Raw genomic sequence first — 22068 nt, 5'->3', positions numbered from 1 at the left:
GGAAAGCTCCTTTTGCTGGGAATCTCCTCTGTTTTCAAGAGACCAGGCTTGGGCAGGAAAGAGGCCCTGGGTCAGGACCACAGGGCCTGGGGTTGGGGGGGGGAGGAGGAGGATGAGGAGTGGAAGAGAGAGAGAGAGAGAGAGAGAGAGAGAGGAAAAGGAGGAGTTGGGTGAAAGAGATAGAGGTGGTGGAAGGTAAATGGGGAAGGAAAGGAAGGGAGGGAGAAAGGAAACAAGAGGGGAGCAGGAGAAAAAGACTAGGGTAGGTGAAAACGGGCGGGGCGCGGGAGGGCAAGGAAGAAGGGAGAGAGGTTGGGGGTGAGAGGAGGGAGGAGGAAGGGGGAGGGGCGAAGGGAGGGAAGAGACGGGAGGGGGAGGGGAGGAGGCGGGAAGGGAGGGAGAGGGGGTGGGGCCTGCGCGCTCGCCCCGCGCCCTCCTTCCCCACGCCGGCCTCCGCGCCCTCTCGCGCCGCAGCATCTCCGTGCGTCTCCCGGCCTCCCCGGCTCAAGCTCCTGGCGCCGTCCGCCTCTGTCGTCGCTGCCACCAACGCCGCCGCCATTCTTGGCGCGGAGCTGGCCTGGCCGGCCCCCGCCAAGAGCCGCCGCGGGTCGGACGCGCGCTCCAGGTAAGCGACTGGGCCGGCGCGGGAGGAGCGCGCGCGGGGCTGGGCAGGTGCGCGGAGCGCGGCGAGCCCCCGCGGTAAACCTAGGAACCCTGTTGGAGCCTCTTCTGCGACCCCCTCGGGACTCCCAGGATCCCTCTCCGAGCTTCTTCCCCAGATTCTCCCACACCGCTAGGACCTAGTCTGCATTCCCACCTGGATGCCCCCGGACTCCCTCTGCATTCTCACCAGGATCCTTTGGGTCCCCGCTGAATCCCATCCGGATCCCTCAGCCCCCCTCTAGATTTTCACCGCGTTTCCCGGACCCTCTCTGCAGTTCCACCCCAGCCCGGATCCCTCCCCGGCGTCCCCTCCCTAGCTCCCGCCAGGCCCTGGCAGGCAGGTGGCTGGAGCCGGGACACGGGACCGGCAGCGGATGCGACTTGACTAGCCAGGCCCTGCGCGCTGGGACCCCCGGGTGCTGACTCCTTGAGCCGTGCCTCCCAGGTCAGGCCCGGTGCCCGTAGCCGGGCTCCCAGCCCCGGCCTAACCAGCTTCTATTTCGGTCTCCCAGGCCTTGGCTCGGGTGCACCGGATGTGGCGCGGTGCACTCAGACAGGTGCGGCTCGAGGGGCGGCCGCGGTAAGGTTGCCACTGCCGGGCAGTGGGCACCACAAGGCGGTGGCTTCCTGGAAGATTCGGGCTGCATTATTCTAGAACCGCCCGGAACCACCACCAGCTTTAGCTCGAGCTGCACCTGTTGCTGGAGCCCGATGATTTGCAGGGGGCTGGTTCTGTTGGGGCTCAGCCAGTTATGGCTTGGGGAGAAAAAAATGAGCCAAAAGACAAAACAGCGCCGAGCACGTAGCTGTCCTCTATATGTATTCGGTTTAGTCTCTCTGTGGGTGAACTTGGAGTCTTGGCTTTCAATGCAGCATGTGGTGAAGGCCTGCCCCTACATACTGGGGCATTTGCCACATGAACTTGTCCTGCTTTTATTTTGAAAACCCTCACTGTGTGGAGCACAGCCCAGGCCCGTGGGTGGCCCAACCTCTCACCGGACTGTAGCCAGCCATCTGACCCTGCTGTGGGTCTACCAGGAGCTACCAAACGGAAGTTTCCTTCTCAGGAGGGTGAAGCGACACCAGCGGCCTGTCACTTCATATGTGCCTCTGGCGTCCGACTTGTCTCTTGGCTGCCCGGGCAGGCAGGGTTATTTGGGAATGTTTACAGTGTCCCAGAAGCAGGCAGCTTTGGGCAGTGGTGGGGGGTAGATCCCGGTAGCGACTATAATGGCCTGATTGTCATTTTGACCGTTGCTGTCTGGGTGCATCACGTCAGAGCGATCATCTGTTGAGAAGCAGAATGGATAGAGCAGGGATATTAGTGGGGGCAAGGCTTGTCTGTCCTGACTGTAAGACTTAGTTGTCTGGCTAACCCACACAGCAAGTTAACCAAAGAAACAGAAACACGTTGCCTGTACCAGTTGTGGCTCTGCCATTCCTGCAGGACGGATGTGTGACCTGGAGCCAGGGCAATAGTCAGAGGCTGTCTTCCTGTGATGGGCTTGTTTAAGTCTGTCTTGTCCTCTGAAATGGAGCTGCGAAGTCCCTCTGTCTACAGACTCCAGTGACTGACTTCTGGATGCCATTGTGTGCCTTAGGGAGACTCCTCCCCGGTGGCTGGAGTCTTGGCAGGTGGTTTTGCCTGCCCAGGACTGAGGGTTGGGGTGTATGGTGTGGACCGTGCTGCCTCAGGAATCCAGGGGGTCTGGGGCCAGGGCAGCATGTCTGGTGACATCATCCACTTGTGGACAGTTGCTCCTCTAGGTTGTCTTTTATGGATAGTGTCCAAGGAAGCCTTCCCCACCCCAGGCATGGTGTGTGGTGGGTCAGGGCTATGGGAATGCGTGCTAATGGACAGCACGATCAATAATGCATCTCAAAGATCAATGGTTTTCTTTAGCCATTTGAGGTGCCTTCTAGAGGGAGCCTGCCCTGGGAGGGCTAGGAAGGGTGAGGAGGGGGACAGTTTCCTTTAGCTTGATTCCATTATGTTTAGGGTGAGCCTAGCGTCAGGGATCCCGGGTTTGAGCCCTCCAGGGCATCCTCGCTGTACCAGAAGAGGATTTGGAATTTCCTTATTGTTGCAAACAGTTCCCTTGTGTTTAGAATTTGCTGGGTTTAGAGGACTTGGAAAAGGTCTCCCTTAGGCTCTCTGTTCCCTAGGCACCCAGGGAACGGAAGCATGAGCTTGGTGGTCCTGCCAAGGTGGTCTTGGGGGAAAAAAAGCCAGGTGCTAGAAGTAGCCCGCAGAGGGCAGATCCCCTCCCTTGCTTCCTCCCTTTCTTACCTTCCTCCCTACTTCAGATGGGGCCCAGGTTGCTCTCTGACCTCCTGTATCAGCCTCCTGAGTGCTGGGATTACAGGTGTGGGCCAGTTTACGTCTCTCCAATGGTGAGGATCCCAGAAGGCCGGCTAGATGGTGAGAGGTATCGGTGAGAGGTACCCATGGGATTTACCCAGGCCAAGGGGGAGGGTCCTTTTGGTTCTCTTGGCTAAGAGCCATCCCACGCTTGGCAGCTGCAGTATGAGCAGCCCATCTCTGCAATCTCAGTTGAAGATGTGGCTGTCCCTGGGTGACTCAGGGTGCGGCTCAGAGCTGGGCTGGTCAGGCAAGGTCTTACGCACGTGTCGGGAGAGGTTTGCTGGACCTCGGAGCAATTCTCTTGTCTGGAAGACATGCCGAAAGAGGTGGCAATCTCGTAGGAGGTATGGGTTAACCTGGTCTGTCAAGGGGCAACAGGAAGAGACATAGAAAGAAGTGGCAATTAGTTAGGAAATAGGAGTTAACCTTGTCTGTCTAGGGGTGAGCTGCTGGGCCTCCCCCAGAACAGATACCAAGGAAGGGGATTTGGGGGAAGAGCCAGGTGTGGCTGTTACACTCTTGGGACCTTGCTTTCCAGCTGTGCTCTTCCCTGAGTCCCTTCTATGCTCACCTGGGATGCCACATCATGGCACATCTGTTTCTGCGGACCCAGGCCTGGACCGCAGACCGACTTTACTTCTTTCAGGGGCCTTGTAATTTAGTTTAAACTCTCACACACTGCCCGTGAGAACCCGGGTGGCATATTTTCTCTGAATGGCTTCTAGGAGGCACTTGGAGATTGCAGGCATCCCGAAGCCTCTAACAGAGTTCCTGACAGAGCAAGGCCGTGAGACAGACATTTGCTACATGAGCAATGGTCTCAGTGCTACATGAGGGACTTTTTAAATGACTACTGTGTGGTTGTTGTTACCATGGGTGCACAGGATGCTAAAGGATGCTTGGGATCTGCGTCGGATCAGGGAGGGGTCTTGGTGAGCGTCCCTGAGCTCATTACTCTTTTTCTGGCTTCTGTTGTGTACCATTGAAAGTACTCCATAATTAAAAGTTAATAGTTGAGGGCCAAGTGGATTGCTTACACGAAGCAGCTGCGTAAGGGTTTACTTGAAACTTCCAACCTTCCGTGCAGTGCATTGAGTCATCCTGTTTACACAAGTGGGCACTTATGCACGGAAGTGATCTTCTATGTGTATACAGACTGCGCTGTTGTGTCTTCGAGGCTGCCCCCCAGAGGTTGAGTAGGTAATGGTGGTAGGGGGTCATCTCATGGACCAGGGTCAGGTACTCCCCTCAACTAGGAGACACCGCCCTAAGAGTACGTTGAAGTTAGTGGGAATGTGGGCACGGGGCCTGACTGTCTGCATGTATGTGCCAATGTGTGTGAGTCTGTGATGGTTATATGAGGTTATCAGACAGACAGGGTAAAAGTGGAAGTCTGTGAGTAGGGTGGGTGTGTTAGTGGAAGTGTGAGCATGTGTGCAAACTTGTAGTGCAACTCGTGGTGTGGAAACATCTTCTATGTTTTCTTTGGCCCCTTTGCATTGCCAAACCTCATTGCTGTAGTGTTTGGGGCCGTTTTTAACTAAAGTAAGGGGTAGCTGAACAGTCCTGTGGGGTGGAGTTGATGTGGTAACCGATGACTGTCAGTAACCAGCAGGCAAGTGGGACACACTGTGTGGATACTCTGGAGAAAAGGAAGGCAGACAGTGCCGGTGGGGTGGAATTGTGTGTAATTTAAACCTTATGAATTATTTATTTCTAGAGTTTTTCTATTCAGTATTTTTGGACTGTAATTGACTGGAAACCGAACCTTCAGAAAGCAAAAGATGAAGGATGGGATGTGCTACTCTGTGGATCTCCGTTGTGTGTCTCTGCTTCGCCTCTGCACCAGGGTTCTGGAGGCTTGTGCGCTTCTTGGGTGTCAGTGCGAGGAGCTCTTTAATGCTGAAGGGCGCTTTTGGGGTTGGCAGTTCTGTGGCTGGTTTGCTCATCTCTCGGTAGATGTTTGCATTGTGTCCTGTTACAGGGTTAGGGGCTAGAACTTTGCATCGGAAGGGCAGATAACCTGCAAAGAGAAGCACATGGACAGACAGCCTGTGTCATCAGTCACTGAAAGATACAAGCCAAGCCCCACCTCCTACTGCACTAGAATGGCGTTGATACAAGGGGTTGGGAGATAGCACCTGTTGTTGGTAAGGACTTGGAGAAAGTGGAACCCTGGGCTTGTGGGGAGGGGAAGATGGTGTTTGGGGAAACAGTTTGGAAGTTTCTTAGAAAGTTAAACACAGAACTAAATTCCTTGTGATCCAGCAATTCCACTTTTATTGCCCATACCTAAAAGGATGGGAAGTAGGGACCGACCAAAAGCCTCCCACCGTTTGTAGCACCGTTCACAAGCCAGCAGATGTGGAAACAGCCCAGTTGTCCATCGGTGGATGAAGGGGGTGAGCCAGATGTGCTGTGTGCAGGCATGGAATAGTACTTAGCCATAGAAAGGACGGGAACACTCATACATGTTCGAACCTTAGAACAGTAGAGCTGAACCTTGAAACAATGGGTTAAGTAAAAGTAGCCACAGCTAAGCTGATGTGACTCAAGATTTTTGTTTACAAAATGTCAGTACAGGAGGCTGAGCCAGAGTGCCAGAAACATCACCGGTCACGTGGGGTCAGGGGAGGGATGGGATGTCAGTGACTGCTTGGTTTTACAGGGCTTCTAGTTTTCTTCTGTTTTTTTAGTGTTGTGGATTGATGCCCTCCCCCACCCCCACCTCCACCCTCATTTTGTATGCTAGGTGATAAAACGTAATAGCTGATAATGGTTGTGTAATGTTGTGATTGCATCACAAGATGCTATTAAAGGATAATGTATGCGTGTGTGTGTGTGTGTGTGTGTGTGTGTGTGTGTGTGTGTTGCATGGTGCATGTCCCTCTGTATGCTTCTCTGGAAGCCAGGACAGGATGTTTTCCTTTGTCTCTCTTTGCATTCTCTTGAGACTGAGCCTGTCACTAAACCAGAAGCCCACCACTTTGGTTAGCTGGCTGGCCAGCAAGTTCTCAGGATTCCCCTGTCTACAACTCCCAAACCAGGGTTACAGGCGCCTGTAGCAGTGCCCAGCCTTTCCCACTTCAAAGTCCAGCCCCGTGATTTGCAGAACAAGCATTCTCACCCACTAAGCTACCTCTCCAGCTCCCTAAGTATACTTGGTCACAGTAAATAATATACAGAAGTACCCTGTGCCTTCTTAGACAGACCTTACTGGGGTTGTGTATTTTCTCCTGTAGTCTAGGTCACTCCCTGGGGGAGGAATCTCAGGGTTTTGTGATGTGCTTCTGGGTGTGCTCGTGTGTGGCCTTTTGAAGAACCTGGTAGCATTTTTAATGACAATTGTGTGGGTTTTTTCATCCCTCCCAAGAAGGAGATGCAGCAGTTGATATGTACTTACTTGGCTTGTTGACACTCAACTGTTGTCAGTCCAACTGTAAGTTATTCTAGTGGGATGTTGCAGTGATGGGTTGGGGGCAGATTCTAGTTCTGAGTCTCCCCTTAATATCTGTTTCCTTCCTTTGAGGAGTTTCTGCTTAGGTTCATTGTTCACTTTTTTGTTTGTTTGTTTGTGTGTTTGTGTGTGTGTTTGTTTGTTGAGGCAGGCTTTCTCTGTGTAGCCCTGGCTGTCCTGAAATTCACTCTGTAGACCAGGCTGGCCTTGAACACACAGAGATCTGAGTACTGGGATTAGAGGCGTACAGCACCGTCTGGCTTTCTTGTTCACGTTTAAACTGGATCATTTGTCTTATTTGGGTCATAAGAGTTCTAGTTCCAAATTAGAGTCTGTCAGATATTTGTATTGTAAATATTTTTCCAGCTTTGCGTTTTTATCTTATTAGTGATATCTTTCCAAGGGCAGACTGCCTAACTCACTAATTTTTTTTATTTCTTTTTAAGGAAGGCTCTCATGAAGCCCAAGCTGGCTTCGAACTCACTTTGTAGTTGAGGATGGCTGTGAGCTCCTGACCCTGCTGTCTCCATCTCCCGAATGCCAGGGTTATATGTGTGCACCTCTATGCCTGGCTTCAATGTATTGTTTTTAGATGGGGTGTTAGTGTGGTTTTCCTTTGCTTGAGGTCCCTCAGAGGCCCAAGGTGCGCATTGGAATTCCTAGAACTGGAGTGAGAGGTGGTCGTGAGCTGCCTGGGAATCTGGGTCCCCCGCAGGAGCAGCAAGTGTCCCTAACCACTGGCTGTTCCCCCTCCACCCCTGCCCCTTGGACCTTTTATGTTGCCATCTGGAGCTTACAGGGAAGGCTCAGGCGGACATTTAATTTGTTGTTAAATATGGTGTTAGTGGAATATTTTAGGCCAAGCTTTTTAGAGTTGTAGTGTGTTGGTGTCACATGACCAGCAGCCTCCTTGGGGAGGGCAGGGCTGTTTGGCTTCCACTTCCAGGTTATAGTCCTTTGGAGGAAAAGTTGGCCGGAGCTGAAGCAGGAGGCATGGTATGACACGCTGGTGTGCTCAGCTAGTTTTTTTTTTTTTTTTTTTTTTTTTTTTTTTTTTTTTTTTTTTTTTTTTTTTTTTTTTTTTTTTTTTTTTTTTGGTTTTTCGAGACAGGGTTTCTCTGTATAGCTCTGGCTGTCCTGGAACTCACTTGGTAGACCAGGCTAGCCTCGAACTCAGAAATCCGCCTGCCTCTGCCTCCCGAGTGCTGGGATTAAAGGCCTGCGCCACCAGGCCCGGCTCCAGCTAGTTTTCTTATATAGCCCAGGATCACCTACGGAGGAAATGGTGCTGTCCACAGGCCCTCTCACATCAATTAGCAATCAAGACAAATCCTTATAGACGTGCCCATGGGCCAGTCTGTCCTGAGTTTGAACCTAGGACTTCTACCTGCTTGACAGCCGCTGTAACACCACGCTTATGTCTGGCCTTCTTTCTAGTAATTTGTTTGGAGACAAGGTCTCCCTAAGTTGCTTGAACTGTTGTTCTTGAACCATTGATCCTCCTGAGAAGTTGGAGTTACAGGCCTGGTATTTGTATTACCTATTCTTTTTAGCTATTATAGTATCTTATACATGATGGGTGAATTTTAGGATTCCATGGGTGTCAGAAATTACCATAGTACATATCTATAAGTGTACTTTCTATGTATATACCTATGAAGAAGTTTTTCTACATTAGGCACAGAGATTAACAAAATTAATAATAAAATTGACCCAGTTTCAGCACCGCACCATATTGGCAGTTACGAGAATGTGGTTCTTGACTTTCTCGAGGCGGCTTATTGTACTTTCATGTAGAAGGAACACACTCAGCCGGATCCTGACCACAGCTGTAACCGCAGCATCCAAGAAACTGAGGCAGGGAGATGGCGAGGAACATTCTTGAGTAAAGGCTCAGGGCGGCCGTAGTATAAGTTAGTCGGTAGCTGAAGCAACTGCAGAGCTCCTAGCAGGAGGATGCTGTATACAGTGTGGATATGCTGCACAAAGGAACACGGCCCCTGCTGAGAGTGGCCTATGGTATAATGCTGATGAGTTATTTATTCTGGAATTTTCCATGGCGTATTTCTGGACTCTGGTTGAAGGTGGATAATGGAAACTGTGGGAATCAGAACCACCATGAAGAGACAGTTCTGTGTTGCTGACAGTTCTGTGTTGCCGACAGTTCTGTGTTGCCAGCACTTCTGTATAACCGACAGTTCTGTATTGCCAGGTTTAAGATCTGTAGTACTCTTCATGGGGCAAATGTTCTTGTGGACTCAATATCTTTTCTTTTTCCTTTTCTCTCTTCAAAGCATGGGTGTATTAGTGACGCCACCAGAGGTAGTCTGAGGTTTTCTTCTTGGTGAGGCTTTTAATAATGACATTGATTTCTTGCTTTTAAGATGGTCTGTTTCTGCTAGGTTGGGTTCTGATAATTTAGATGATTTATTGTGATAAAATGTGAGGACAGTGCCTTCTACCCTGTGAAGGTTCCATTCTGGGAGTTTTAGTCAGTGCCTGTTAGCGTGGAGTCGTCACTCTATTCCCAGAATTCCATGCTTTCTTGGGCCTGTTTGAAGTCAGATCCTAGCCTCGCGCTGGCAGCCAGGGCTGATTTTCTGTTCTTACAGAGGTTTCCAGGGTGTCGGGTGAACACAGCTGACAGACAGTTAGTGGCACAGAGTCTGGCGCCCGCCACTCCTGCACTTACCTTCACAGTGACTGAGGTGATCGGGTGCGTGTGTAGAAAGGGCCAGCAGGATAGCTCCGTGGTAAAAGCCCTTGCCATGCAGGACCCAGGTTCCATCCCTGGAACCCAGGGTGGTTAGAGAATGGACTCCTGACATCCCTTGACCTCCGCGTGGTCATCGTGGGGCACAACGCGTGTGCTGATGCGTGTGTTTGTATGCACGTGCACCCGAGTGTGCGTGCACACACACAAATAAATAAATAATTTCTTTTTAAAAAGACATCATTTCTGAGCACTGACTTGTCAGGGTGGAATCAGAAATAGGCATCAAGAACAGGTAAGAATGGTCCTGTGGTTCATGGTGGCTTTTGTGTGTGACACGCCCAGGGCTTTTTGCCCATTCTATGGGATCCCCACTGTACCCCTCAACCTGGCCCAATCTTCCCCACCCTTTACAGCTGAAGACCTTGACAACAGAAGACAGCATAGGAAACTTATTCTTGGGGCCCCTCCGCCAGGAAGTGGAGAGGCTGAGAGTTTCTTTCACTAGGCTGCTGAGGCCCCCTGTGCAATCATGCCGTCCATGTGTAGTGTCATTCCTCAGTTGCCAAACCCCTTGTTTTGTTTTGTTTTGGTTTGTTTGTTTGTTTGTTTCTTTTTTGTTTTTGTTTTTGTTTTTTTTGAGACAAGGTCTCTCACTGGCCAGCAAGCCTGAAGGACCCATCTGGGTCCACTTCCTAAGTGCTAGGTTCATAAGCACAGGCCACCATGCCCAGCTTTTTGTGACATGGGTTCTGGGAATGGCACTTAGGTCCTTGTGTTTACAAAGCAAGCACTTCCCCAACCATCTCCCCAGGCCCCCTCCCTCCATTGCATTTTACTTTAAAAAAAAAAAAAAAAGTTTTCATCCTGTGTTGAAAAACCCTGCCTCGGTGTGGCGCGTGGACAGGTTTTGCATAGAGTCAGTGTACATCCTCTGGGTCTCTGATTCCTATGTTAACTCACTGTGATGACGCGCCTTCGCCCGGTTTACTCCTCATCTGGCTTATCCTTAGGCCCTCAGGCGCCTCAGACACCCAGAGCCTCCAGCAGCATGGGAGCTATTGCAGACTTGCGTGCTTGGATCACGGTCCAGAAACTGGGTCACAGCAGAGCTCTGAGCAGGCGGAATTGGATCTCTGCTTGTGTTTGAAGGCAGAGGGCAGCCAGCGGCTTGGGTTTCAAGTGTGGAATCTGGAGAAATCACCAGCTCCCTCCTCCCGCTTCTGTGAGCCCCTAGCTTTGTCTGTCATGTCTGGCAAGGAAAAGATCAGCCATCCACAGGGCGCTGTCGGGCTGGCTTGCTTTACCCACAGCTGGGCCTAACCAGGGAGGTGGTCAGAGCCAATCTTTAAAGTAGATACCCATCCCGGAAGAGCCTGTGGGGAGTCACAGATTCCCCTTTATATACAAAGTAACATCTCGTTACTTGTGAGCTGGAGGACATGGATTTTATTTCAGCAGGAAAAAACTATTGTGTGAAATGAGCAGTCATTTCTGCAGAGCTTGGAAGACACAGTGGGGACATCTCCCTATGGAAATGGTGGGGGACTCAAACTGGGGAGGGGCTCGGTATGAGCAGGAAGACTTGAGTTTGATCCCTAGAACCTATATAAAAAGATCCACTCGAGGAGCTGTAGATGCAGGTGGCATGGGGGTTCACTGACCAGCCAGCCTAGCCTAATAGCTGAGTCCCAGGTCCCAGTGAGATACTTTATCTCAAAACACAGTCTGAATGATCTGGGAATTAAGATGGCTTAGCCAGCAAAGGTACTTGCTACCAGGCCCAGTGACCTGAGTTCCGTCCCTGGGACCCGCATGGTGGAGCTAACTTCTGAACCATTTCCTCTGATGTCTACACACTAATAGATAAAAAGGCAGAATACATTTTTGTTTTTGTTTTTGTTTTTTTTTTTTTTTTTTTTTTTTTTTTTTATCGAGACAGGGTTTCTCTGTATAGCTCTGGCTGTCCTGGAACTCACTTGGTAGACCAGGCTAGCCTCGAACTCAGAAATCCGCCTGCCTCTGCCTCCCGAGTGCTGGGATTAAAGGCCTGCGCCACCAGGCCCGGCTGGTAGAATACATTTTATTAAGTCATTATTTAAAAGATGATGGAGATGGAGGAATGACACCTGTACTGGCTGGTTCTGTGTGTCAACTTGACCCAAGTTGGAGTTATCACAGAGAAAGGAGCCTCCCTTGAGGAAAGGCCTCCATGAGATCCAGCTGTAAGGCATTTTCTCAGTTAGTGATCAAGGGTGGGAGGGCCCACTGTGAGTGGTGCCATCTCTGGGCTGGGAGTCCTGGGTTCTATAAGAAAGCAGGCTGAGCAAGCCAGTAAGCAGCACCCCTCCATGGCCTCTGCATCAGCTCCTGCCTCCAGGTTCCTGCCCTGTGTGTGTTCCTGTCCTGACATCCTTTGGTGATGTACAGCAATGTAGAAGTGTAAGCTGAATAAACCCTTTCTTCCCCCTCTTACTTCTTGGTCATGATGTTTTGTACAGGAATACAAACCCTGACTAAGACAACACCTAAGTAGGCCTTAAATCCTCTCTCTCCCCAGTGCACGCATATGCACATGCACATACATACACACATGCGCAAACATGAGATGGGGGGGGGTGGAGAAATGATGGTGCACAGAGGGCTCGGGTGTGTGCTCTCCTCTATTTCGGGGGACAGCCAGCAGAGACCCTATCTCCTGAGCAACTGCTGGTGTCACTATGGTGTTTCTGCCAGGATCGTTTGGGTCTGGGCTATTCTAAAGCATTTTCTCACACTTATATTATAGCTGCTAAAGATGGAACGAGGTTTTCCGTTCACCAGCCTGGGCGCTGCGCTCACTCTTGTCACCCTCCCCTACACAATGTGCCGAGGACCTCTTTGTTGCTTCAGGACACAGAGCGTGGCTTTGTGTCACACAAGGCATTTGTAGTGGCTTCTCCCCTGGGTACTAAGTGGAAGGGGTATATCCTCACAGAAGTGGGCTACTATGCTGGGGATCCTGTCTTCCAGGCGCAGTGAGGGTTACAGGCATTTGCTGCTGCATCTGGATTTTCCCACAGGTGCTGGGGCACCTGGACCAAGCCCTCATGCATGCACTTCAAGCAGTTTACCAACTGAGCCATCTCTCCAGCCCACGGCTTGTTCAGAGCTGATGTGAAGGGCAGATTTCATGGTCAAGAGACCTTGTCTTTATGGCTGTCCTCTACCTGAAGAATGACTGGGTGTGGCTGCTTCTCAGCCTCTCCTCTGTATACCTGTCCCAGGGGAACGGTGACACCAGGCAGGCACACGTGGCCCGCAGACAGCAGTGCTTGTTGGTCACTGACTGTCGTAAGCTCATGGGAGATGTGGTCCCTGACCTGGAAGGGACATGTTCTTGCTGCCTTCTCAGGCATAATGAAACTGTCATTCAACCCATAGGCTCTGATGGCTTTAAGTCTAGTCCCCTGGCCCTTCATCAAAGTGCTGCCTGCCCAGTCTTGGAACCCAGGGATGTAGCGCAGCAGGAAAGAGCATTTGCTGCTGCTCCTGCCAAGGACCAAAGTTGTTTCTTGCGCCCCACATTGGGTGGCTCACAACCACTTGTGTGATGGTTTGCTTATGCTTGGTCCAGGAAGTGGCACTATTAGGGGGTGTGGCCTTGTTGGAGTAGGTGTGGCCACATGGAGTAGGTGTGTCACTGTGGGTGTGGGCCAGTATTCTGCTAGCAGCCTTCAGATGAAGATGTAGAACTCTCAGCTCCTCCTGCACCATGTCTGCCTGGATGCTGCCATGTTCCTGCCTTGATGATAATGGACTGAACCTCTGAACCTGTAAGCCAGCCCCAATTAGATGTTTCCTTGTAAGACTTGCCTTGGTTATGGTGTCTGTTCACAGCAGTAAAATCCTAAGTAACCTGTAACTCCAGCTCCAGAATATATATATATATATATATATATGTATATACACCCTCTTCTAACCTTAAAATGCACCCACACATATGTGCACATACCCGTACATACAAATCATTAATTTAAAGTTAAACATAAAAATCTAAGTAAGGAGGCATGGTCAGGACAGCAATAGGTTGTGGAAATCCTGCTGATGTCTGCCCATCCCTTGACCTTCACCTGCCTATCTTCTCTCTGCCCAGATGTTTGTAGATTTACCTTCTGAGTGCAGCTGGTGTCACAGCCAAATACTGCCGTGCATGAACACAGCCAAGTGTGAGGTACCCAGATTCAAGGTGCGCCGGGTTGTTTGGGCTGACCTCACTACCTTCGGTTCTGGTGGTTGGATCTTTCTGTGTAACTAAAACTAGCCCGGATTGCATGATCTCCTGCCCTGCCTGCGCAGTGCTGGGATTGCCTGTGTGTGTGCACCCCCCCCCGCTATGTATTTCAGATCCAGTGGCACGGAGCAGCATCTGTCAGCCTGTGTAACTTTGCTCAGTACACAAAACGCTTTCGTTCACCTCGCTGTCTTTTACATGTTGAGGTCCCTAACCAAAATCTCTGAAGTACCCCGACTTCTGAAACTTACAAGTGTCTGTATGACAGCACAAACAGTCCACAGCGGAGAACCCAGATGTGTGCTTAAAGTGCGTTTTATCTTCAGGCATAGGCCCATTCGCAAGGTAATCTCATTAAGGTGATGTGGTGGTTCACAGTAGAAAGACTATCTGAAATCTGAAGCAAACCCCAGCGTGTGTGTATGCACGCATGTGTGGAAACAGGGTCAGCCTTAGTTGTCATTCCTCGGGTGCCATCCACCGTGAGTTGTGAGCTTCTTGAGTCTTAGCCTCCCCAGGGAGAGACTGTTTCAGTTTGATGAGGATAGCTACCCAGCACCGCTATGGCCACTTTCATCCGTCTGTCCTAGCCTTGCCTTGTGTCTTAGTTTCTCTTCCTGTTGTGTTCAGATACTCCAACAAAAGCAATGTGAGGGAGCTGGAAAGCTGGCTCAGTGGTTGAGAGCACTGAATGCTCTTCCAGAGGTCCTGAGTTCAATTCCCAGCAACCACATGGTGGCTCACAACCATCTGTAATGGGATCTAGCACCCTCTTCTGGTGTGTCTGAAGACAGCTCCAGTGGACTCATAAGTAAGATAAGTCTTTTTTTAGAAAGCAACTTGGATGGGCTTATTTTAGCTTACCTTTTAAGGCATAGTCCATTATGCTGACAAATTCGGGGTGAGAGGCGTTTCAAATAGTGGGTCACATCACTGCCACAATCACAACAGAGACTTATTAGTGCTCAGCTCACTGTCTCCATTTTATACAGTCCAGGGAATGCACCCTGCCCCCATTAAGATGGTCTTGCCCATTCAATCAATGTAATCAAGATACTCCCCCACAGTCACACACAGAGGTCTTTCTCTTCTGCTTGGTCAAGTGGCCCATGCTAACCATCTGACATGGGTTCTGAAGCAGAAATGAGCTGTTTGTGTTCCCAGCACAGAGAGTTGAATGTAGTGACATGTGGGATGTCGCTTGCCCAGCCCTCATGACTGAGACCAGAGTAGATAGAGGCAGCAGCTCTCCATGGAGAAGAAGAGGAAGGTGCCGTGCACAGATGCTGGGCGGGGGAGGTGTGGGGCTTGAGCACGCAGGAGACCCTCTGCAGGCTGCAGGGAAGGTGGCCATTTGTGTATCATGCTACATGTAAACGCTGACTTCAAAGACAGCGGTCCCTTTCCTTTAAGAGTCTCCCGTGACCACTGTGACAGAACACTCCAGCTGAAGGATTACATGATCGGTCATTGCCGTTGTAGTTCTGCAGGCAAGGGTAAGGTGTGAGCAGGGCAGCGAACTGTCCTGTCTGCCATTGTCACACGGCCTCAGACACCGCTGGCTGACTAAATCACTGCTGTCTCTGCCTTGTCACATGGCCACCTCTTTTTTTTTTTTTTTTTTTTTTTTTTTTTTGGTTTTTTGAGACAGGGTTTCTCTGTATCACCCTGGCTGTCCTGGAACTCACTTTGTAGACCAGGCTGGCCTCGAACTCTAGAAATCTACCTGCCTCTGCCTCCCAAGTGCTAGGATTAAAGGCGTGCACCACCACGCCCAGCTGGCCACCTCTTCTGCTCTTCTGTGTCTCTTTTTTTTTTTTTTGTATATAATAAGGATACTTGTCCGGCCTTGAGACCTACCCAGATGTCCCACTTTGAGATCTTTCACGGAGGCCTTTTGCAAGGTCACACTCACTCATGATCATGGGCCTTTTGGGGCTGGGCTTCAGGTGGGTAGCTTGGGAAGTGGGAACAGGGCCTAGCTAAAGTCCTGGTAGGCAGTTGACCCACCCTGGGATTCTTTCCAGTGGAGTTTTATCTGCAGGAAAATGGAAACTGCAGCTCCTCTTGCCAGAGTGGGAAGCTGTGGAAACAAAATTTAAAGAAAAAAAAAAAAAAGAAAGAAAAACCGAGGTCAGCTTTTCTCTCTGCTGATGGGGTCTCCGCAGAGTCCTTGTGGGATCCAGTGTGAACAGGAAGCTAGAGCCACTGAGTCACGTCTCCTTTATTTTTATGGTGTTTTTATTGTTTTAGTGAAGGGAGAAAGAAAGCCAAGAGCTTCCTCCCTGATCTGGGTCCTTGCCATTAACAGCTTGCTTTTCTGACATTTTCCCCCCCTTTGCTACCATTTTCAGACATGTGTCTGCTCCTGATTGATGGACGCACGCACGCGCACATGCACACACATGTCCCCGGGTTCCTGCTCATGCTGTAGTGGTTTCTGCAGCTCATTTTTTCTGCTCACTGCTCTCCTACAGATGCGTAGGTTCTGTGTCATGCCAGGCGGCAGCACCCAGCCTTCAGAGGGTGTGTTGCACGTACCCCACATCTGCTGGCTCTTGGTGGTGTCTGTCCAATTTGCTGCTTCCCTGACTGTTTTTCTTGGGTGCGTTTTGCTCCTCAGGCCTTGCTGAGCGAGGTTGGCTGTCCCCATGATATGGGGTGGCTCCTGGGAATGGTAGAGCCTCCTAAAGTGGCTTCCTGTGCCTGCGTGTTTGTGAGCACACATATACATGCTTGGGCATCAGTCAGTGTGTATTCGTGTGGATACCTACCTCCATGTGCGTACACATGCGTGCACGCTTGTGTACCAGTGTGTGCATGTACATGCAAGTGTGCATGCCTGTGAGCAGCTATTTGCACATGTGCACACATGGATGTGCATGCACGCGTGTGGACTGCTGCAGTCTGCACTCTGGACTCTTCCCTACATTTAGCAGACTGTTCATTAGGAGTCTCTCTAAACTCATTTTCTAGAAGTCTGTTCTTGGCCCAGAGCTAACAATCCACCTTTGCTGTTCTCTGCCAATGCTAGCCTATCTGGAGGATAGAGGATGCAGGGGCATTCAGCATTATGCCCCAGATCGTGTCATCTGTGTTTCTCCAGGAGTCAGCTGTTCGGCGCTCTCGTCCCCCGGTCCCACACAGATGCTGTGGATGTTCCCAGATAGTTTCTAGCCATTTCCTCTCCCAGTGGAGTGTCCTCTCTGCTCATGGGGACTTCCCTACATAGTCATGTTCTGCTCCAAAGGGATCCAGAGTCACAGGGACCTGGGCAGGCTTTAAGGTACTGGTAGATGGCCTGCCTAGGTCATGTAGGGAGTTTGAGCAAAGAGGACTAGAACAGGGAGTCGGCCTGCTTGGGATCCCACCTGTCCCAGGCGCAGGCAGAGCTCCATATTTGTACTCATAAGTCACCAGGCCAGCAAGGCATGGATGAAGGTTGCTGGCTGGCTGCGTGGCGGGGTCACCCACTGGGGCTCTTGTAGGCTGAGCCTCACACTTTGCCTGACTGTTTACTTCACTGGGACAGTGCTCCGTGCCAGTGTGGCACCTGGTGTTACATTCAGGGGCCAGTAACTGCCTCCGGTGATGAGTAACTCCTTCGCTGCTGCTTTAAGGGAATCCTTTTGTCCTTCTCCAGACTGGGCTTCGTTTTTTTCCTGACCAGTGCACCAGAACTACACACACCAGGGGCGTTGAGCAGAGAGCCACTGACTGAGCTTGGCTCTTCTGTTTCCTTTTGCTGGGGTCGGGTGGGGGGATGTTGATGTAAGTTGCAGCCTTTCCTCCTGTGTGAGCTGCTGAAGTTATCCTCTTGCTCCCTGGCATGCTCTTATCTGACCTTTATACCGGATGGTTCATCCAACCATAAATAATCCCTTTGAAACACAGAGGGCCTGGTGTGCTGGCATCTGCAGAAGCTCCAAGAGGAGCTGCCAGGAGAGCAGAGGGCTGAGCGCAGGGAGGTGCAGGAAGGGTGCCAGGACGATGGAGGAGGTCCTTCTTCTGCCTCCTTTCCCATTGGGCCTGAGCTGGGGAAGAGTAATTAGATAATAATGAATGAGCCAATGAGTGGGAGGAGCTGGTCTCTGGGACTGGCAGGGAGGACTCAGTGTTATCAGAGCGGAGAGGGGAGGGTTGGAGCTTTGCACCAGGGCTGTGAACAGGTGGCTCTCAGCATCAGGCTTTTGCTCATAGACTACAGTCAGTCTGCGTCCTGTGTCCTTTCTGAGTCAGGCTCACAGACAATGCCACAGAACTCTTGGGTCTAGAAGGCTTGTCCTAACCCACAGGCGCCTTAGGGTGCAGGCGTCAGGGTTCTCTGAGATGGCTTGTAAATGCTTGTCCCAGGGAGTGGCACTATTAGAAGGTGTGGCCTTGTTGGAGTAGGTGTATCACTGTGGGTGTGGGCTTTAAGACCCTCACCCTAGTTGCCTAGAAGCCAGTATTCTGCTAGCAGCCTTCAGATGAAGATGTAGAACTCTCAGTTCCTCCTGCACTGTGCCTGCCTGGATGCTGCCATGCTCCTGCCTTGATGATAATGGACTGAACCTCTGAACCTTAAGTCAGCCCCAATTAAATGCTGTCCTTTTAAGAATTGCCTTGGTCGTGGTGTCTGTTCACAGCAGTAAAACCCTAAGACCCCCTGTTTCCTGGTCTGTGGGACTTTCTGTCAAACCTTAACTTAGCTGTTTCTCAGGAAGCCAGGTCTTTCTGGGTAGCTTGGGGTTGGCTGAGGTTTGTGGCTAAACTGTCTTCTGCCTGAAGGTTCTGAGAAGCTGGCAAGACAACTGGGGATCTTGACCCAATAGGTTTCCTCAGTGACAGTGGGGATGTTAGTGTGACAGAACCATTCACCGTTCATAGTGTCCCACCCTCAGGTCCTAAACAAGATTCGATGTTCTTGGAATTACCAACTGGTACTTTCAAAGGCGGGATACCACCTCTGACTTGAAACCAGAATCGCCAGCTTTAACCCTGGCTTGGCTTCTCACTGAAGGAAGATTTACCCACAAGTATGTGGCAGTTGGAGACAATCCCATCTCACCATTTCCTGTTCTTCAAGGGTCAGGAGAGGCCTGAGGTCTAGGACTTGATCACACACATGCCTGAACCTTTGCCCTGAATTTAGGATACTCTGGGAATCGTTCAACTTTGAAGGTACAAAAGCGTAGCCATTTAAGAAGGCCACACATGGTTCCTGAAGCTCCTTGGTTTCCATGGTCAGCTTCACTGCATCTGATCTTGAAGAAAGAACAGCAGCTTGAAACGGGGCTCATTTACCAGACTCTGGCATTGCTGTAGGTAGAGAAAGATGGCAGGCGACCAGGAGTGGGGAGGAGCAGATCTGTTTATATTTATGCGTCCTGTGTAATCTTGCAGATGCTCTTATTTGGATTAAAATGCAAGTGATTTCTTAACCCACCCTCAGACAAGCAGTAGAAGCAGAGATTCCTCAGGGCTGACCCTGCCCGAGCACTGATGCTGCGGGGCTAAGTTTATCCTCAGGGTTTATTGACACCAGGTGTCTAGAAGCTATGGTTTCATCTGGACATCCTTGGAGTGAGATTTCTTGGAAACCAGTGAGGCACAGTGTGGCAGGGACGAGGGGACAACTTGTGTACAGAACCTGGTGCCCGTGTGACACCAGTGTGACTGGAGCCATTTGTCCCTGTGGAACCCTAAGTAATTCTGTGGATGTGGGTGTGAAGCCCTGTTTTATTTATTTTTGCCCACCCAGTATTTACATGATCTCTGGGGATCTGATCTCTAGAATTCATGCATTCATGGCAAACTTTAAGCCCCCTCGTTAGCCCTTGGGTCTGTCGTTTGTAACTGAAACGACAGTTACAAACTGGGCCTGTAGTCTCTGCATGGTCATAGCAGCAGCTCAAGATACAGTGCCATCGTCTCCACTTACAGCAGTGGGTGTGGCTGAAGATTCACTGATGTAACTGAGCTGAATACCCAACAGCTGTTTGTTTGCAGTGGATATGCACCTGTGAATCGGGCACAGTAAGAGTTTAGCAACAAGCCTGTCTGTGCTGCACACCTGTAGTACTAGTGACTAGGGTGTATGAGATGGGAGGATGGATGAGAGGATGAGATGGGAAGATGGATGGGAGGATGGATGAATGGGAGGATGAGTTGGGAAGGTGGATGGGTGGATGGATGGGAGGATGGATGGATGGATGGAAGGATGGATGAGAGGATGAGATGGGAAGATGGATGGATGGGAGGATGAGTTGGGAAGATGGATGGGTGGATGGATGGGAGGATGAGATGGGAGGATGGATGGGAAGATGGATGGATAGAAGAATGGATGGGAGGATGGATGGGAGATGAGATGGGAGGATGGATGGATGGATGGGAGGATGAGTTGGGAAGATGGATGGGTGGATGGATGAAAGGATGGATGGGAGGATGGATGGATGGGAGGATGAGTTGGGAAGGTGGATGGGTGGATGGATAAAAGGATGGATGGGAGGATAAGATGGGAAGATGGATGGATGGAAGAATGGATGGGAGGATGAGATGGGAGGATGGATGGGAGATGAGATGGGAGGATGGATGGGAGGATTGCAATTTCAGTGCTTGCCTAGGCTACTTAGGATGACTCTCTCACTGAAAGGGGCTCTAATACATGTGTGTTAACATTCGCTCACAATCTCTCTATCTCTCTGTCTCTGTCTCTGTCTCTCTCTCTCTCCCTCTCTCACACACACACACACACACACATTCTCTCTCTCTCTCTTGAAAAATGTAACTGTACAGTAGAGCTGAGCAGTCTTATATCTTATTTCTTCCTTTAGGTTGAAAATACACACCCTTTCTCTTAAAAGAAGCACTTCCCAGGGCTTCTCTTTGGAGACCCAAATTCCTACAGCTCACTCTCCAGTGCTGTAGAGTCATTGCTAAATAGAATTGGGGTTTCTGGAGCTCAGGGCTTGTGATGCTCAGGCAGTCAGACTGATCACTGAGTCAGTGTTGAGTGGCTAACGTATACATGGTGAATTCAGTGGGCAAGAGGATGCATAGCCCATTAGGGTGGGGCAAGGTGATGAAGGTGTGTGTGCGAGCACACACACACTACAAAGAACATCGAGCAGTTACAAACTTAGAACAATCCCTGTGGATATTTTTGGACTGTGATTGATGGTAGGTAAGTGAAACTGTAAGATTAAGTGTCGGGTGACAGGGCTATTGTGTGGCCAAGAATGTGAGCTGCACACCCAGGGCCCGGGATGTGCTGTATTGCACTCCAGTTGCCTTTCTCTGTGGGAGGTGAAAGGCATGATTCCTTGAAATTCCAAAGGAGTAAATGGTTGTCCTGAGGTCTCCATTTTCCCAGTAATTACAGGAGTCAGGCTCTGCCTTGCCTTTGGACCTGAGTCGTGTGTGGAGCAAACATAGACCCCGAGCGCCGTGTAAACACTCTGGTCTGCAGCACGGGATACCTGCAGAGGGTCATGAGGAACGGCTTCAGAATTTTCGACTCTTCTGCACTCCTTTTACCTCTTCTTCTTTATTATGACTTGACAGTTTCATATACGTTTATGAAACTTTTTAGTTGTTTTTACACTTTATTTTTAATCTACATACATGTTTATAATTTTTTTCTTTTGGTATAGCAATGCTTGTGTATATGTGTGCTCATATATGTGCAGATTTGTGTGTATGAGAGAGTATGTGCACATGTGGAGGAATGATTTTTCTTCCTTTCTCTCTCTTTCCAGAGTTAGTTTTCCTCCCGCCCTTACAAAAGCCACCTCTTACAACTTCCATTCTCTCTCTCTCTCTCTCTCTCTCTCTCTCTCTCTCTCTCTCTCTCTCTCTCTTTGGTACACATTGAAGCCCAGTCTCTCACAGAACCTAGAACCTGCCATTCTGGCTGCATAGGCGTGTGGCCCTAAGTGAATCCTTGATACCCAAGAGCCAGGCGTGGCAGCACGCAGCCGTGAGGGGTGCCTCACTGGCTCATTTGCCAGTTGGTGAGAGAGCCCATCAAAAACAGACAGCAGCAAAACAAAGGCAAAGGGGTAAAGTAAATGATGGATGCCGGCTCGGTGGCTCGGTGGGTAAAAACGTGGGCTGTGCAAGTCTGATGGGCTGAGTTCCCTTCTGAGAACCCACATATCTGTAATCCCAGCACATCCATGGCAAGACGGACAGTGGAGACAGGAGGATTGGTGACCAGAGGCTTGGAGTACGTAGTGGGAGAGAAACAACTAAAGAGGCTCTGCCCCAAAAGGTGAAGGGAGAGCCGTGCCCCCCAATAATAAATAATATTGTATAGAGCCATGATGCTGACCTATATTCTCACGCATCTACCTATGGGCATGAGTATACACATATACAGGTGGACATACCACACCCACCCACACACACCCACCCACCCCACACACACAACACACACACACAATACACACACACACACTTTTTAATTAGAGAACATCCATTTGCGATTTAAAATCTTATCACAGTTTATCCATATAAATTTATTCCAAGGGTGCCATATTGTATTGTTCTGGTGACATTCACAGCCTCCAGAATAAAATTTTAAGATCTGTCAGTCAAATATGTGGAGTCATTTT

At 50.2% G+C, this 22068-nt stretch overlaps 1 protein-coding gene across 4 annotated transcripts in view; it reads left to right on the top strand.

Annotated features, from left to right (window-relative positions):
- Nucleotides 1-430: 430 nt before the first annotated feature.
- Nucleotides 431-22068, top strand: part of Sema4d (semaphorin 4D) — a 111362-nt gene continuing 89724 nt past the window's right edge. For all 4 annotated transcript variants that reach the window (XR_003845368.1, XM_029547296.1, XM_029547294.1 and 1 more), the window contains exon 1: nt 431-625. The gene's annotated coding sequence lies outside the window, so the exon portion shown is untranslated. The remainder of the gene's footprint in view (nt 626-22068) is intronic.

The sequence above is a fragment of the Mus pahari genome, chromosome 16 (assembly GCF_900095145.1).
Source record: "Mus pahari chromosome 16, PAHARI_EIJ_v1.1, whole genome shotgun sequence".
Lineage (NCBI taxonomy): Eukaryota > Metazoa > Chordata > Mammalia > Rodentia > Muridae > Mus > Mus pahari.
This window is presented reverse-complemented; position numbering and strand designations above follow the sequence as displayed.